This window comes from Euleptes europaea, chromosome 9 (genome assembly GCF_029931775.1).
Source record: "Euleptes europaea isolate rEulEur1 chromosome 9, rEulEur1.hap1, whole genome shotgun sequence".
Lineage (NCBI taxonomy): Eukaryota > Metazoa > Chordata > Lepidosauria > Squamata > Sphaerodactylidae > Euleptes > Euleptes europaea.
The window spans coordinates 91,804,746-91,821,832 of record NC_079320.1 but is presented as its reverse complement, the minus strand read 5'-3'; the positions used below and the strand labels follow the sequence as shown (position 1 = coordinate 91,821,832).

Sequence of the window (17,087 nt, the reverse complement as noted above, 5' to 3'; positions counted from 1 at the left end):
TCAGGGGAAGGGGAAAAAGGGGTAAAAGCATCTCAGCCATAGAGATGAAGCTGCATTTTTAAATCAGTTTGGTTTTATCCAATGGAGTTTCTCCCTGGTGAGAAACTAAAACCCCCAGAGGGAGTCTTTGGTGGGAATGGCATTCTCCCCCGCTCCCTCCCCAAATCCCTTCAGGTCCCTAAGTTCTGAAATATAGTGTAAAATAGCACAGAAATGTTGAGGAATGACATACAAATGGCATATTAATGGAGCAAGTGATACAAAAGAATCAACAATGAGAGAAGCAAAAATGTGGTAAAACAAAACCATTGACAAACGCACAAAAACCAAGAAGAAATAAATACGGTGGGATCAGGGCCACTTGCTGTATTCAGCATTAGAGCTCGGAGCCAGTTGGATTGAAGTTGATTCCAGACAGATGACAGTATGTCTTGCAATACATCATTAATTTATATCAATATTTTTTCACAAAAAGCAGTGACAGCCACCAGTTTAAGGGCTTTATTTAGGCGAATTCATAAAGGATAAGCCAAGAGAGCTCCACTGAGTCTCCACGTACAGAGGAAGGATATATTTGGATCCCGGATACTAGAGACTGAGGAGGGCTTTGCCAAATCTGTTCCACAAGACCCAAGAAATCAAAGGGAAATGTAAAACAAGGTTAGGCAGGCGTAAAGATCAACACAGAAATACATTAACTGAACAGGACAAAATAAAGAAAAGATGGGAACAACACACTGAAGAACTATACAGAAGAGGTGAAAAGATGACAGATTCCTTTCAAGAAGAATATTTTGAAGAAGAACCTACCGTTTTAGAAAGTGAACACTGCACTGAGAGCAATCTGGAGAAACAAATCACCAGGAGTAAATGGAGTATCAACAGAGCTATTCCAAGCCACAGAATCAGAATTCATCAAATTCTTAACAAAAATATGCCAACAAATATGGAAAACAAAACACTGGGCCCACAGGGTGGAAATGGTCAATTTACATCCCAATTCTGAAAACAGGAGATGTCAAAGACTGCAATAGCTATCAGGCCATTGCATTAAAGTGAGTAAAGTGATGCTCAAAATCCTACAACAAAGACTGTTACCATATATGGAACAAGAAATGCCAGATGTTCCAGCTGGATTCGGAAAAGGAAGAGGCACTAGAGCTCATATTGCATATTTACAATGAATATTGCAGCATACGAGAGAATTTCAGAAAATCGGCTTGTGTTTCACAGATTACAGCTTTTGACTGTGTGAATCATGAAAAGCTGTGGTTGGTTTTAAAAGGAATGGGGGTGTGCCCCCCCCAGCATCTGACTGTTTTGATGTGCAACCTATACTTTGGACACGAAGCTACAGTTAGAACAGAATATGGAGAAACAGAATGGTTTCTAATTGGCAAAAGTATCAGTCAAGGATGTATTTTATCTCCTTATCTCTCCAGCTGTGTGCAGAACATATCATAAGGAAAACTGGATTAGATTTAGGTGAAGGTGGAATGACAACTGGTGGAGGGAACATTAACTATTTGAGATATGCAGATGAAACCACATTACTGGCAGAAAACAGAGAAGACTTGAGAGGACTACTGATGAAGGTTAAAACAGAAAGTGCCACAGCTGAACATCAAGAAGTCAAAAGTAATGACTATTGTAGTATTACTCAAGGTGGACCTTGAGGAAATTGAAATTGTTCAATAATTTCTGTTCCTTGGCTCCATCATCAACCAAAAGGGAGACCTGCAGCCAAGAAATCAGAAGGAGATGGAGACTCGGGAGGGCAGCCATGAAGGAGCTAGAAAAGATTCTTAAGTGTAAGGATGTGTCAATGGCCACCAAGATCAAGATCATTCATACCATAGTATTTCCCATTTCTTTGTATGGGTGTGAAAGCTGGACAATGAAGAAAGTTGAAAGGAAGAAAGTAGATCCCTCTGAAATGTGGTGTTGGAGGAGAGTTTTACAGATGCTGTGGACCACCAAAAAGACAAATCAGTGGGTTCTAGATTAAATAAAGCCTGAACTCTCCCTAGAAGCTAAAATGATTAAACGGAGACTATCATACTTTGGTCACATTATGATAAGACAACAGTCCCTGGAAAAGACAATAACGCTAGGAAAAGTGGAAGGCAGCAAGAAAGGTGTGTTTCCTATTCCCCCAAGAGCAGGGCCCCATGTTGTGTGCCCTGTCTGAGCTATGGGTGTCCTGGCTGGGGTTTATATCCTGCTAAGAGGACTGGGAATGGATGCTATGAGTATTGTGTGACTGGCTGCCAGAGAGGGCTGTGACTAGTTGCTCATTTAGTTAGCATCCTGAATTGTGCTGGACCTTGAGGATGGGCACGGGTGGATTTGATTTGTCACTATAGTGGGCTTCTATAGAGCCAGCATGGTGTAGTGGTTAAGAGCAGTGGTTTGGAGCGGTGGACTCTGATCTGGAGAACCGGGTTTGAATCCCCACTCCTCCACATGAGCGGCGGAGCCTAATCTGGTGAACATGAAGGAAGCCAGCTGGGTGACTCTGGGCTACTCACACACTCTCAAGCCCACCTACCTCACAGGGTGTCTGTTGTGGGAAGGGAAGGTGATTGTAAGCTGGTTTGATTCTCCCTTAAGTGGTAGAGAAAGTCAGCATATAAAAACCAACTCTTCTTCTTCTATAGGCTTTGCCAGGGTTTTGACTGACGTAACAGTATGCCTGTGTCATGGGCGAATACATGGCAGCAGGGGGTTAGGAGGACAACCAAGTCCTGTTCAGCCCACACTACACCCTCGGTATTACCCACCGCTATGCTGGTGGACCCATTCAACTGGTGTGAATCCAGCACAACTTGCTACCATCAAATCTCCAGATACACCAGTGTAGCTCAGAGACAGACTTGGCATAACGCTTTAGTCCTCACCCTAAACCCTTTTTGACCTGAGGCTTAAGATGGGTTTATAAGTCTCTATTACTCCAGATCAGAAAACTTTTCCTGGGTTCACTTTTCTGGAACGGAGACACTGTTGGACTGGGATTCTTCTGGTACTGGATGCCTCTGCTAACTGAATCATGAGGTACTGAAGATGGGCCCAGTTTCTTCAGACCTCTTCATGTGGACTTTCCGCAATATACAGCCTGGAGGTTTTTGTGAAGGCCAGAAGCCCTCTTGGCTTCTCCACTCCACTGAACATGGTGAGGGTTCCAGCTGGCATGCCTGGAAATCTTTGCATCTGAGCCCAACCATGCCATTAAGGGATTCTGGTCCATCTGTATTCTGACCTGCAACCTGGCCAACTGAGTATTCAAAGGTGTCGTTCGTTTCATGCACGTAGCCTTGTACAACTGGAAGCCCATGTTTGCATTTGCGCAAGCCATTAGCAGAATTTGTATCCAGCAAGCTTGTGCAAGTATTTGATATAGGGTAGAGGGAAGAAGCATGCATCTCCACAACGTGCAGTAAAGAGCTTGGGGTCAAGGGCAGCAAAAGAGCAAACCGGTTTTATTTAGTTATGATACTTGAATCTACTTCCAAAACAGTCTGTCTGCAAAATAGCAGCAAACTATTTTTTTATTCTTGCATCAATGGAAGTTTATTTGAGAAAAGAGGTGCTGCTATTTGTCATATAAACTGAGAAAGATCTCTGAGGATGGCAGGACAGGCTGTTTCTTCTTTGGTTGCAGCAACCACCTAAGCTGCAAATAAGGGTATCCTGCTGCACTTGACAAGAGAAACAGGAAAGACTCTACTAGGGGACAGTACTGGGATGTTACACTGAGCAACAGCACCGCATGTTCATTTCAACCCAAGCAAATTCTAATGAGATGGGGCAAGACAGATGGTGAAAGGAATGCCTGGACTGACACATGGTAGGAAGAGTCCAGGATTATTGTGCTTGGAAGGAATTACTGGAGAGGATGTGATGGAAGACATGAGCAGGGCAGGGGGCTCCAGAACAAAAGACCACCTGCCATTCTCTTTTATCCCCCTGGGAGAACACAGGGATGCCTAATGATTAAGGAAGAGAGTGAGACCACCTCGTGCTCCTCCCGGATGGTCATCACGCCAGCATTCTGCCACAAGAGATTAGGGAGGCAGGACCGGAGGCTGCACCCCGGCACCAACAAGCGTGATGGTGGGCTCTGGTGGCCGAACCCTCGAGTCCCCCTGGGCTCTCCCCAGACATGAAGCAGGATGGAGAGAAGGTGCGGTTCCTCACCCCCCTCGGGAAAGAGCCTCGGTCATCCTTCTGCGGCATTGCATTCTACTACGCTAATCAATACAAGAGCTGCCAATTTTAATGCTCGCATCTCATTAAAGAAGTCTAAATGATAGAACAATGTAATAAAGACCAGTAAATACATAAATAAATAATGCAATAAAACTGGATTACAGTTAGAAAACAGAGAAATACAAACAGGATTACACAGCTGTAATACACAGGATTACAAATAGACAATAAAGTATTGGGGGGGGGCTGCCTAAAATGCACCCAGACATAGGGCTGTCAATTCGGTTCGGCCCGAACTGAAAATCAGCCGAATTTCCCGATTCGGTGGTTTTTAGTTCGGGGGGAACCAAACTCAAAACTGGCGGGCAACCAGGGAGGCCGAATTCAGCGAGTTCAGGAGTTCGCGAATAAATTCGGCAAATTCGGGGCCGTCAGTAAGCAGCATAACCGTCAGTAAGCAGCATTCTCCTCCCCCGGCCAATCGGTGGCCAAGCTGGGTCTTCTTCTGGCCAATCAGTCAGGATTGAGTACTGGAGGAATCAGCTGATGTGCGGCCCGGCCAGGGAGAGAGAGAGAGAGAGAGAGAGCGAAATCCTCGTGTGTGTGTGTGGGGTGCTTGTGCACATTCGCTCCTTTCTGTGGCTGCAGGGGGCGTATTTTTGGGGGTACAGACACAAAACTTTCACTGGAGCTTCAGATGAAGCTTCTTAAGATACCCCCCAAGTTTTGTAAACATTGGGTCAGGGGGTCCCGAGATATGGGCTCCCCCCTTTTTCTTTCCATGGCTGCAGGGGGCGCATTTTTGGGGGTACAGATCCAAAACTTTGAGCGGAGTTTCAGACCAGTGTTCTTAAGATACCCCCCAAGTTTTGTAAACATTGGGTCAGGGGGTCTCGAGATATGGGCTCTCCCCCTTTTCCCTCCCCCCCTTTTCCATTTATGTGGCTGCAGGGGGCGCTTTTTTGGGGATATAGCCCCCAAACTTTTAGCATAGCTTCAGTCAATTATTCTTAAGATACTACCCAAGTTTTGTAAAGATGGGTTCAGTGGGGGCGGAAATATCGCCTCCCCCTTTTCTCTTTCCATGGCTGCAGGGGGCGCATTTTTGGGGGTGCAGATCCCAAACTTTGAGCTGAGTTTCAGACCAGTGTTCTTAAGATACCCCCCAAGTTTTGTGAACATTGGGTCAGGGGGTCTCGAGATATGGGCTTTCCCCTTTCCCCTTTCCCCTATTGGGATGAATGGATCAGCCGATCCTGTGCCTCTCCAGAGCAAAATGTGCCATGCCTAATTGGAATCATCTTGGATTACAAGTCCTCTTCAGCCCCTCTTGATGGAACAGAAGACAGCCACAGTAAGACCCCTTTGGGGGCTTTAATCTATAATTTTTCTCCTGTGTATGTGTGTGTGTGTGTGTGTGGGGGAAAGCAGAGTCTGTGTGTGTGTGGGGAGGGAGCAGTTTCTGTGGGTGGGGGGGAAGCCAAAGGGGGCTGTCGTCGGTTCTGCCTGGAGTGTGTGTTCCCCCTCGAGTCTCTCGCTCCCTGGTTTGAGGGGGGAGGTTTCAGTTGTGTGTCTTCTGGTTTTTCCCTGTTGCAAAGGTGTTGTTTTACAAGGTTGAGTTGCTTTGCAAACTGTTGTCGGGACTGGGAGCTTTGTGCGTGGGCGGCAAGCTCTGCTGAGAGATGCACATTAAGGGTGGGGGGGACCCCTTTCAGGGCCCATATCTCAGCCCCCCCTGACCCAATCTTTACAAAACTTGGGGAGTCTTTCAATAAACGTCCTTTGAAGCTCTGCTGAAAGTTTGGGACCTCTAACCCCAAAAATGCCCCCCCAGAGCCGCGGAAAGGCGCGATTGTGTTTTTAATGGCTTTATTCGGCCGAATTTTTTTTCCGAACTTTGAATTCCCGCCGAATTGAACGGATCCGAAGTGGGGGAGTTCGGACTTCGGCACGTACCAAACCCACAAGGGCCGAATTCGGCCGAATCTGAACTGTACCGATTTTTTTTCCCGACAGCCCTACCCAGACACTTGCAAGATTTTGTTTCACCACATCACTCTTCCCTTCATAAAAATGCCCTCCTGAAAATGTCTGTTTTGCACACTCTTCGGACTGACAGGAGTGTGGGGCGCTTTCTTGATCTTGTCAGGCCGGCCATTCTACCAGGTGGGAGGCACAGCAGAGAATGCTCAGGTACGGGCAGCTTACCAACTTAATACGCTTTGGCCAATGCTGCCTTAGACATCTCCCAGCCCTTTTTAAGTCACCCCAGCTCCACGGATTCCATCTTGAGGGAAAGGCAACCTTGTCAGTAGGTTATAGGAGCCTCCTGTGCCTCGGTCCCACTGTGACCCTCACTGGAACTGTAGTTTGGGGTCTCTCCCAGAGAGAAGAAAAGCCACCACCTTGGAAGAGGTGTTCCTCCATCTCTTGCACAGAGATGAGGCCTCTTCAGAGATTATTCCTGCCAGAAGCAGATTAAGAAAGTGCTGGTATTAAAGGTAGTTTTTTTTTTTAAGTATTGGCAGCCAGATTAACTGGGGCAGTTTGTAAAAATCCATTTATGTTTGTATTCAGTTTGATAAGGAAAAAAAGCCCCCACCTTTTAATCCTATGTACCCTTGCCTCCCTGTTCCTGGATCCGAAACAGAGGATCTTCTGGATCTCTGGGGCCCACAGACTTAGCTCACCACCCCTCCCTCCTGAGCAGACTCATTTTTTTTATTTTATTTTAATTTAATTTATGCCCTGCCCTTTTCCAACCAAGCTGGGCTCATGGCAGCTTCCAATGATCAATATATAACTAGACAAGAAGACAAGAAGAGATCCAGGAGAAGGAAAAGAGGAAAAGAGCCAGCGGGGGGGGGGAAGGGAAAAGGGGGAAGGGAAAGAGAAGGGGGGAGGAAAAAAGGAGAGGAGGGGAAGGGGGAAAAGGGGAGGCCAGATGATCTACTAAACTGTTGCTGCCTCAACCCTATGCCTGGTGGAGCATCTCTGTCTCACAGGGCCTGCAGAACTGAGTCAAGCCCCGCAGAACCTGGACCTCGTTAGGCAGAGAGTCAGGGCAGGCGAGGGCAGCCAGATAATCTTGGGGCCAGGGACCACTAGTAAGTGGTTTCCTGAGGAGCAGGAAGTTCTCTGGGGGTATATTGGAGAAAGCGGCCCCGAAGATACAGAGATCCCAGACTGTTTAGAGCAGGGATGGGGAACGTCCGGCCATTCTCGGCTCCAGGGCCCTGCCACAGAAACACAGCTCAGCATGGCCCTCCCTGAAGCCACAGTGTGCAGGAACGCTGCGGTCCCTTTAAACCCCCTCTCCCCGACTGTCACCTGTCAATCGGCAAGAGGAGGGGAGAGGGAGAAAGACGTTTCCCCCAAGCGGGGAAGGCGAAGCACAACAGTTTTCTCTCTTTTCTTCCTTTTTCTGTCACTCTCTCTCCTATTCTTTCTCTCCTCTTTTTCTGTCTCTTTCTTTCTCCCCCTCTCTATTTTTCTCTTCTTCCCTTTTCTTTCTCTTTCCTTCTTTCTTTCCTGCTTTCCCTGCTTCCTTCCTTCCTTTTAGAAGAAGGAGCTACAAGCTGCGCCCCCCTGGCACCTCGGTTGCCTGGGCCCACCGCTGGCTGTCCTCCCACCTGGGAGGAGGGGGAAGACCTGGGGGAGCAGAGGTACCCTTCTCTGCATAGCCTCCCCTAGGGTTGCCAACCTCCAGGTGGCGGCTGCAGATCTCCTGCTATTACAACTGATCTCCAGCCAATAGAGATCAGTTCCCCTGGAGAAAATGGCCACTTTGGCCATTGGGCTCTATGGCTATGCAGTCTTCCTCCCCAAACCCCACCCTCCTCAGGCTCCACCCCCAAAGAGGACCTGGCAACCCTAGCTTCTCCCCCCCCCCACCACCACCAGGAGATCTACGCCTGGTATGGCCCCCGAACGATGTTATAAATTTGCAAATGGCCCTTGACAGAAAAAAGGTTCCCCACCCCTGGTTTAAAGGTAAGCACCAGAACCTTGAACTTGATCCGGTACTCAATCTGGGGCCTGTGCAGCTGGCGGAGCACAGGCTGAGTATGCGCCTTCCAAGGGGCACATATTCGAGCTCTCCAAACACCAGCCCTTCAGGCAGTCTTGTAGTCTCCACGGCCACTGCCCCCAACCCTGGAAGAAGTATCTGACACAGAGAAAGTCTTCCAGCACCCCTCCCCCCTCTACCTCCTCTTCTGCTTCCAGCTAGATCTGTGTCAGTGATGTAAAAGGGAACTAGTATGAAGTTTTTAACCCTGCACTATCTGATGAATGGGAGGTTGTAAAAGGTAAATTTAGTTCTGAAGAAGATGACCCCTCAACATAATTCTCAGTAATAAACAGACCAAGAAACTTGCACAACAGACAATGCCCACTTCTAGGATTCAAGTTCAGGACCTGGGAAGAGCTCCGGAATGGCAATGCAGCCCCATTTCTACTTTCCCCCTCCGTTAATATCCCAACCATCAGGGTGGGAGTCCTATTCAAATTCAAGTTCCCTGGTCTTTTGGAGACATAGTTAATTGGTCAAATAGGTTCCCCAAGCTTCAGGACAATACTACTGGATTCCATGACAACCTACAGCAAATTTTTCTGTTTATAATCCTGCATGGACTGACATTAACATTATTCTAGGAGGAATTCTAGGAGGTAGTGGGAGCCGCCCAGCGGAAGGCTCCCACTACCCAGGCAGCCTGGCCCCAAGCAGATGCTGGAAGGGGAAATGTTAACATTCATGAAAAACTTTCAGAAGCTGTAAAAACAGTTCCCCCCGCCCCCCCAAAAAAAGTGTCCTGAAGTAACTGCTTGTAAACAAAAGCTAGAACACCTCCAGGATTACAGCCATTGCCTTGTTGAAGCAGTGGACTCTAATCTGGAGAACCAGGTTTGATTCCCGACTCCTCCACATGAGCAGCGGATGCTAATTTGGTGAACTGGGTTGGTTTCCCCGTTCCTACACATGATGTCAGCTGGGTGACCTTGGGCTAGTCACAGTTCTTTTAGAGTTCTCTCAGCCCCATCTACCACACAGGGTGTCTGTTGTGGGAAGGGAAGGTGATTCAGATTCTTTTATTAATACGGCAAATGTCACTAAAAACATGCATATCAGTTACAGGGAAGGTGATTGTAAGCCGGTTTGATTCTTCCTTAAGTGGTAGAGAAAGTTGGTGTGACAGATAAGGGGTTGATCTGCAGCAAGAGCTGACAGACCAAGAGTGGGGGGAGCCAGAGAGAGCTGCTGACACCCTGAGCTCTGAGAGACAGAGAAAGCATTCGAAGCTTGGTTGGGATCCAGCCTGGGTAGGAGGAGGCTGTGAAAGGAGTCCTAAGCTTGGGACCCAGCCTGAGAGGAGGAGGCTGTGATAGATTCTGAGCTTGGTAGCGAAACGGAGCAGAAGCCAGACTGTACTCTGTCAACCCGAGGGGGTTCTGTTAAAGCCGAAGCTATTGAAACACACACAACCCCTGTGGGAGTGACAGAAGTGAGAACTGGGTTCGAGTCTGAGGGCCCATTCTCAGGTCACAAAGGGGAATGAGTCTCTGAGGTAGAGCCGTTCCGGTAGCAGGGAGGTGTGGAGGATCACAGCCACTGAGGTGGGGTAGTCAGAGAGAACTGGAAGAGGGATTTTGGATATTTCCCCAGACTTCTGTGAGTTCTCTGAGGAGGGAGAGGGACTCAGACTTCCTTCGCTCCTGTGAGCTGGGCCGGGGACAGAGTCTGAGAGTCTGAGGGACAGAACTAAGCGTGAAACTAAGAACGAAAGGAACTTGATTGAAGAAAACTTCTAAGCTATCTCTCTGAAGTAATCTTGTGTATATAAATCTGACTTTGAGTTTTCCCTCCAATTCTGCCTTTTCCCTACAAATCAATCTCTGTGAGTTCTGTTCAATAAACTTCCCTGTTTTGTCTGTTTAAGTTAAAAAGCCTCTTGTGTCCTATTTCTCTCTGAGGTAAATACTGGTGTGGGACTGGAGGAGAAGGAAAATAAATCTCCTCGCAAATACACTCAGGCCAACGCTTTTCCCTCAGCGTATACAGACGGGCTGAGAGAGTGGGATATTGAAGGGGTTGAAGTCATAGTCGGCATATAAAAACCAGTTTTTCTTCTTCTTCCTTTTAAAAGATTTTCTGGTAATTCTGACCCTGAAGCCATTTCCACTGCAAATTTATTGCCTCTACCTTAAACCCCCCCACCAGCCCATCAAAGATTTCCCATAGGTTTCAATGCAGCCAGAAACTTTCAATGCAGTGGCAAATATATTTCCAAATTAGTCTCAAGACTCAAAAAAGATTGCCCACCAACAAGAGAATGAATAAGTGAAGACTGAATTTGAAAATCTGATCGGGAAACCCAAGGAGCTCCTCATGGGAAGGATTTACAAATTGTTACTTAGTACGATACCAAATTTGAACAAGCCATGCCTGGTGAAATGGATGCAGAACACAGGAGATACCAAGGCAATCTGAGAAATGTCCTGGAATAGAGGAATGGAAGGACGAGATAGCAGAATATGTGGGGATGGTGAAAATGACGGAATACGTGAACAGAAGGCCAAGCAAAGAATTTCAAGACAAATGGAGATTACATTTTTTTATATACTTCTCAAAATCTGGTGTGAGGGTGCATGCATATGGTGAGAACATGATTTCTATGCCAAAATATCAGGGCTAATACGAATAATTTTAATCAAGAATAATGAATGTAGAAGTTTTATGTAAACTAGCATAATTAAGATATGATTAAATTGATTGAATTAGTTATAATTGTGTGTAATTAAACCTATATATTCTATACAATTTTTAATATTTAGAATTAATTAACATATAGGATTAGAGTTAACCACAGAAAGATAGAATATATGAGGTATTTTTTTTGAAATATAAAACTATCTAAAAACATACAGGAAGTGATGTTAAGTTATGCAGGGTTAGTTTAGAGTAAACGAATGCATGAAAGTAGCTATAATATTTCAGCTTAAAAGTATATTTTGTAGCAAATTCCATTAAGGTATCAATATTTGACAATTGTATGTTAATTTGTATCTTTTTAGGCACATTATGTTTTCTATTCTGTATTTTCTATATTTTTTCTATTTCTATTATTAAATAATAATAAAACAAGTTTTGTTTAAAAAAAGATTTCCCATAGGTTTCAATGCAACTAAATATTTTCCCACACTCTCCCCTTATTTGCTATTGTAGGAAATTTCTCTCATGAGATTCTCTGGTCTGACATATATTAATTGAACCCTATGGAAATTTTTTGCGGGGCTTGAGGGGGATTCAGGTACAGACACCGAATTTGCAGTGCAGCTGCTGGTGCCTCTCCTTACACCAACCGGAGTTTGGTAAAGATTGCGTCAGGAGGTCTAATTTTATTGGCCCCCAGATGGAGGCTTCAGAGCCTCAGTAACAATTTCCTTGGGAGGCAGAAGAGGACATCGCTCCTGAAGTAGAATCAAGGGGTCCTAAAGGAAACTCACTCTCCTTGTAACACTCCTCTTCTGCCTGTCTAAAAACCTGGTAAGGTTTCTGAGGATGGAAAGCCTCTATATCGTCTTGTTCAAGATCTTTGGGAAATCAATGACCGTGTAATTCCTTGGCACGCCCTTGTTTCCAATCTGGCAACTATACTTACTTTGATCCCTCCCACAGACAAATGTTTCTCATGCCTTGATCTTTCTGATACCTTCTTTACAATTAGACTCTGCACTCTGATGGTTACCACTTGTTTGCTTTTGTTTCCAAAGGTTAACAGTATACTTCCACTCACCTCCCCTGGGATTTCTGAGATTCCTCAGCGGAACAGGCTTCCTTGGGAGGTGGTGAGCTCTCCTTGTCAGGAGGTTTTTAAGCAGAGGCTAGATGGCCATCTGTCAGCAATGCTGATTCTATGACCTTAGGCAGATCATGAGAAGGAGGGAATCTTGGCCATCTTCTGGGCACAGGGTAGGGGTCACTGGGGGTGTGCGGGGGTAGTTGTGAATTTCCTGCATTGTGCAGGGGGTTGGACTAGATGACCCTGGTGGTCACTTCCAACTCTATGATTCTATGAATTAATGCCCAATGTTAAAAGAAAGACCTAGATGATCTTGTATTACCTGCAAAGGCTGTTTTGATCTAATATATTGGATCTCACACCAGAGAAGCATGTGTTACTGATACTGTTTATGTGCTGCAGGCCCTACATGCACGAGTTCATAGGGGTTCTCGGGTGAAATTAAAGTTGTCAGGCTTCAGTTCTCTACTTAGGTCACAACATTTCTACGGGGCAAAAAATCTCTCTTCTGAGCACCTTCTCAGAAGAGAGATGTTTTTGCCCCACAGCAAGTGACAGCTTTGCAGTTTTCTGGGGGCAGCCAACTACTGTCATGCTGAAATTGCCAAGCCCCTCCTCCTCCTTACCTGCAACTCCTCTCTGGACCCATTACCAATGGGGGGGATGAGCACACCTCTGCTTTTCTGCCCTGAAAGTTGCTCTGGCTTCCTCCTCCGCTCAGGGTCTGCCATTGGTTTTTTTTCGTCATGAATTGTCAGGTGTGGCAACTGGAGTACTAGCTCAGCTGTCTGGCGATGCTTACTGCCCCGTTGCTCATTTCGGCTCTGCTTTAGACTCTGTGGCCCCTGGCTGCCCTCCCACCTAAGGGCCTTGGCAGCCCCTGGCCTGCTCACTGAGAAAGCTCACAATAGTGTTCTGGGACATCCCTTACCTGTCGCCATTCCCCATGCTGTACTAGCTCTCCTTGAGCAAAGCAAAACCCAACACCTCTCCTCCACTCACTGAACCCACTATGATAAGCAGCTTTTAGCATCTGATAATATCAACCTGTCAGAAGCAGGCCATGAGGATGGTATGCGGTAGTGCGATTGTGCTGCTTCCAGGTGCTGTTGTGCTATTCTGTCCAAGGCCAGTCTATGTCCCGTGTTTAGTCTTCATAGATTCCCATACTGTGGGAATCACCAAGTACTCTTTCCTGCCTCCTGGAGGGGGGGGGGGTTGCCTGGGTAACCAGTTATCTCCTTTTGCTCTTCCATATATGCTGTGTACCTTGCCTTTGACCCTTACTAGTGTCCTTTTGAATATGGCTTCTGAAACCTGTCGATCTACCCAATAAAACTGCTTTTGTGGATTGGTTGTCTGCTGAACTGTTATTGGGGCCGCAGGACTAGAGCTTACACAACCACATTCATTATAATGGCCTTAACCCTACTTCTTTACTCCCACTTTCCTCTGATGGGGAACCCCACGACATCAACCCTCATGGCTACTCTGAACTTATCTCTCAGACTTTTTCTGTTCGTCCTGATCTCTCCGATGCCTCTGTCTCACCCTACGTAGACGGCTCCTGCCTCCACTATTCAACTGGTTGGCTTTGTGCTGGACAGGCCATTTGCAACAACCGGGGAGTTATCGAGGCAGCACCCATTCCTGTCTGCAGTGCCCAAGCTGCTGACTTAATTGTCCTCACCCGTGCCTGTCGACTAGCAGCCTCACTTTCTGCTAACATTCATGCAGACAGCCTTTATGTTTTTGGAGTTTGTCGCTTTTGGCACAATCCGACGGCAGCGGGGATTCCGTACAGTTTCAGGCTCTCCGGTCAGTCAACATGCTCTCATGACTGATCTACCAGCTGCTCTTCTTCTACCTTCCACTCTCTCTATTGTCTGGTGTAAAGCCCATTCTGTCATTTCTGACGAGGTCAGTGTTGAAAATGGCTGTGTGGATTCTGTGTCCAAAAACGCCACATTGGCTGAACCTGTGGCAATAGCCGGTGAGGATACCCCCTCTGCTACCCCTTCCTCCCCCATTCCCTTGACCGAGCTGTTTTACAGGGCCACGTGTCGGAATCTGAGAAGCTCATCTGGCAACACGCAGGATGCGCACTGGGCATTGATGCTCTCTAGAGATACCCTGATGGCCGCCCCTTGGATCCCTGCACTGTTTTGCACCTCTCTGCCAAAATGGCTCACGGTATGGCTCATTCAGTGAAAGGGGGGATGGCAGCAGACGTCCGTTGGCCCTGGTGGGCTCCTGGCGTTGCATCTGTTGTGGCCCACTTCTGCATGACATGCACAACATGCCAGTGGTAGAATCCTGGACAACCTGGGGAAGTTCCTCAGTTTCACCACCCTATAAGCCGCCATCCCTTTTCCCATCTCCAGATGCACTTCATTGACTTGCCTTCATCACAGGATTTTCAGCATGGTAAAGGTAGGCCAATTTCCCGGATAGCCAGTGGGTGTGGTGGCAAAGAAACTCCTGACTGACTTGGTACCTTGGTGGGGTTTGCCTCTGACTATCTACCCAGATCTCGATTGACACTTTGTGGGCCAAGGACTCCAAGAGGTCTGCAGAGTGCCCCAGATCCAGTATAACTTCCACATCCCATACCATCATCAAAGTGCCCAAGTGGAACAAATGAACTCTGACATCAAACGAAGACTCTCTAAACTGTGTTCTGGAACTCATCTAAAGTGGCCCAAAGCACTCCTCCCCTCTGGTGCTGTACAAAATCGGTGGCTCTGACTTGGCACCTTTGGAAAGGGCCTCGGACTGCCCAGTGAACGTTCCTGCATCCTTACCATTGCCACAGGGCCTGTCTCAGTTACATGACACTGTGCTTAGCTACTATAAGGGGCTAACTAATGTGTTTAAGTCTCTCCCTTCTCAGGTGAGTGAGAGAAGCTGCTCCTCCTGCCCCTGTGAGGATGGATACTCATCATGGCATTCCAGAAAAACTGCCTGGAGCTGAGGTGGAAGGGGCTGTTCCAAGGGCTTCTGAGCACCCCTCTGCCATTCACCATGAGGGCCTGGTCAAGCGGACACACGCCCCACACTGTCAAGCGGCCCCTGCCCAAGCTGAGGCCAGCACACTCTGTGCTAAAGCCCCCAGCTCTGAGCCCCTCCAGCACCATGCTCAGCCTGACCCTCCCGGACTGAAACCAGAAAGCTGGCCAGGCCCTCCTGAACATCCCAACCATTTGCAGACCAGGAAGAATTAGTCGTGAGCCAAGCGCCTGCTGGTTGGTGGGTGTAAAGCTGAGACTTCAATACACTTGAAACAAGGGCTGCCAGAACCAAAGGAAAACCACTGGGAATCATGAAGGAAAGACATGCAGAGCACCATCTAGAGTCTCTTTTATATAATGTCCACAAGTTTTGAAATGTCTCCAGGTTCTGGAGAGTTACTTTAGACTTGTTGAGGCAAATCGGGTATCCACTCAGTGTGTCTGTCGGGTTGTGGGCGGGTAACTCAAATGTGGAGAGTGTCGAATTAACAGAAGGGTCTCAGGCAACAAAACCCTTTCAGTGCTGGGTACTCTGCGAAACATTTATGAACCACAGGGAAGAGCAGGGATGCCAAAGCTAAATTTTGATTCCTGTATAGATCTACATAAATGCACGCTGGTTGTTTGAAAGAGTATTGTCCAAAGTGGTTTACACCAATCATTAAAAATTGCACCAATAAAACTGAGTTAATAAAATAGGAGAGATAAAAACCTAAGAAAAGCCCTGCTGGATCAGACCAACATCCATCAAGTCCAACAGTCTATTCACTCAGTGGCCAACCGGGTGCCTCTAGGAAGCCCACAAACAAGATGACTGCAGAAGCATTTATCCTGCCTGTGTTCCAAAGCACCTAATATAATAGGCATGCTCCTTTCATACTGGAGAGAATAGGGATGCAAGATGACTAGTATCCATTTTGACTAGTAGCCATGGATATCCCCCCCCCCCCAAGAACATGCCCTCTCCCCTCTTAAAGCCTTCCAAGTTGGCAGCCATCACCACATCCTGGGGCAGGGAGTTCCACAATTTAACTAGGAGTAAAAATAATAAAAATGTAGCATAAAAACAGAAGACCCCCGCCCATCAACCAACCATATTATAAAATCATGAATTAGGAGAAACTGATCAGCCAAACAATTTGTGACAGAAGCCCAAAAAACTGCCTTAAAATCAAAAAGCTTTTCAGGGACCAACAGGTGCAACCATCTGTGAGAATGAAGAAGCAAAGCAACCAAAGCAGCCCCAAATGCCTGAGTGAAGAAGACACCTTCCACCGGCATCCCAAACTCAGAAATGTTGGCGCAAAAGACATTAACAACCGGCAAAAACGCTTGGAAGCAGGTGGACCCTCTGAAAGGTGGGTTCCACTCCATCTATGGTTTTCTGGAAAAGCTCTTTGAAATTGGGTTCAGAAACACAGCCAGCCAATGCAGAATTTTAAAAAATACCCTGTGTATAATCTATACCTGCCCACAGTCTGAGCAGCAGCATTTGGACCAATTTAAATTTCTGAATTGGCTTCAGAAGTAGCCTCCTATGGAGAGAGAGCGTCCTGCAGAAAGTGGACGGTGCCCCCTGACGGAAGGACCCCCCAGCTGCTACGGCTGTGTGATGCAGAGGAGGACACCTGAGTGGCCCATCAGTAGAGCTATAGACCCAGACAATCCCCAGGGGGGCAAACACCTGTCCCTTAAGGGAGTACAGCCTTGTTTTGAGTAGACTGAACCCCAACTCCATGATCAACTTTATTACCAATGAAGAGTTACAGCAAGAGAAATACTGGCCAATTAGTAACTGGAACGTTGGCTTTATAATTCTGGCCGGAGGTGGGAGTGAGCAGCTTCTATCTGCTCTGTGGATACTGAAGATTATTTTAGCAGAAGTGCTACATAAAACTGAAGCAAATCTTCATTGTCATGTGTAAGAACGCTCCCTTGTGTTGGTACTTATTACAAGCAGGTGCATGTTTTTCCTGTGCTGCCTTTCTTGGCGACCCTTGGTCAGAGCTGCTGGGGTAGGCTGGGGACTAAAATTTAGGGGCCTGAGTCAGCCGGAGGACCCCTG

The 17,087-nt window shown here is 47.0% G+C and overlaps 1 protein-coding gene across 1 annotated transcript in view; it reads right to left on the bottom strand.

Annotated features, from left to right (window-relative positions):
- Positions 1–17,087, bottom strand: part of TSPAN9 (tetraspanin 9) — a 73,747-nt gene that overhangs the window by 9,586 nt on the left and 47,074 nt on the right. The window lies entirely within an intron of this gene.